We start from the raw sequence: 2,124 nt of genomic DNA, 5'->3' as shown, positions 1-2,124 counted from the left end.
AGAGCCATTTCAAAATATTTAAACATTGTTTTACCCTAAATATTTTTAGACTAAATGTTTTTTCATTTTGTTATTTTTTTTAGCTTTTTAACAAATCAGTTTTTTTTTTTTTCAATTGAAACTGCAATTTTTAGCAATTCCAGATATTGTCAAACATCCGTCACTTGTTTTAATGTTTGTTACAATTCCAGATAATTATAAACCATGTCAATGTTTTTTTGTTAATTATTGTTACATAATTACTTCAGATTGCCTAATCATATATACATTGGTTATTCACGTAGATTGATTGGTTTTACACACATATGTTTAACTGTAATGACTAGGATTGTTATTCTAATGTATGTTTATTAAAACCAATGAAAACTATTTTATTTCTAAAAAAAATTATACGGCTTTATATTAGAATTAATACAGGATGGACCAATTGATAAAATAAATATATATTAAAAAATAATTCCCAGGATAAATATGCAGCCATTTTGGAGCTATAGCTTATCTTCGTCACATAAAAATATTTCACCTATGTATGTAGTGCTTTTATAGCTGAAATGTTCTTATATGACAGGTAAACAGGGTTTCCCATAAAATCAGTAATGTTTCATATAGGAGCATATAATACAATGGTTAGAAAGTATTGTGGATTTCTGGCTACAGTGAGTGAAGAGAGGGATCCCACTCAACGAGCAGCCTAGCAAGCATCCAACATCTCTATGCTTTCCTAGTAAAATGCATGTTGTCTTAGCATCTACTCTCAGCTTAGTCACATAAGGTCTATAAAATGTAAAATTTGGGCATTTATGTAATATTTTCATTTTCCAATCTGTTTTATGCAGAACTAACTTTTTTTCTTTTGTTCATGTAATTTTTTGAACCATTAATAAAACTGATTTTGGTATATCCAAACTCAAAATGATTCACTTTTGTATGTGTGTGTGTGTGTGTGTGTGTGTGTATGTATATATATATATATATATATATATATCATACATGCATACAAGTTAACTCGTGCATTCTAGTCAAATCAAGCTACTTAAGGTGTTAAAAAGGTTCTTGTCATGCATTTGGGCCATAGCCCAGGCCTCCTCAGGGGAAGGGCGTTACTTCCCGACGTAAGTGCCCTTTTTTAACGTGGTTTTGTCCACATGACACCACCTCCTCATTCTTCTCCATCACCTCATCCTTCATTTTCATCGCCACATCTATCCAGATGTCTATCCAGACACAGGGATCTCTCTCAGTGGTCCTGAGTATCACACTCCTCTCACTCTGTCACCCCCGGCAACCACCAACCACTCCCCACTGTCACCCCCGGCAACCACCAACCACTCCCCACTGTCACCCCTGGCAACCACCAACCACTCCCCACTGTCACCCCCGGCAACCACCAACCACTCCCCACTGTCACTTCTCCTTCAAGAAATATATATATAATATATATATATATATATATATATATATATATATATATATATATATATATATATATATATATATATATATATATATATATATTATTTATATATATATATATATATATATATATATATATATACATATATATAATTTTTTTTTTTTAAATCTTTCTAAACACTTTTAACAATTAACAAATTAAATTAACAAATTAAAAACATCTTAGTATACCAAAGTTCAGCCCTTTCTGAATTTTTTTTTCCACACACACTAAGAATTTAGTAGGTCAGTGTATAACTCCGCCCAGCAGGTGGCGCTGCAGCTTGGTTTTATTTTTTCCACACACACACAGACAGACTAACACGCCACTAGACATTTATTATATATATATATATATATAATCTATGCACACAATAAAGTGGCTGGGCCTTCCTCACCTCCCACATGGCCAAGGTGGCTGCTGCAGTATCGGATGGGTTAATGTCTTCTGTTGCTGTGCCAAATGGGTTAAATCTCAGCACTAAGGGATTAATGGATTAAAGGGTATATTTATTAATTTCAATGTAAATATCTAATGTATGGTCACTGTGGTTCTGGTTAGTAGCCAGCGTGCACCGGACCAAGTCCCTGCACTGGGAGTGTGAATGTATTTATTTTCATGTTCATGTATTGATTTCTGAGGTATAATGCTATGTTGAAGGAAGCTTGTTT

This window comes from Mixophyes fleayi, chromosome 5, assembly GCF_038048845.1.
Source record: "Mixophyes fleayi isolate aMixFle1 chromosome 5, aMixFle1.hap1, whole genome shotgun sequence".
NCBI lineage: Eukaryota > Metazoa > Chordata > Amphibia > Anura > Limnodynastidae > Mixophyes > Mixophyes fleayi.
The sequence above is the reverse complement of the archived record's forward strand: the minus strand, read 5'-3'. Positions refer to the sequence as shown.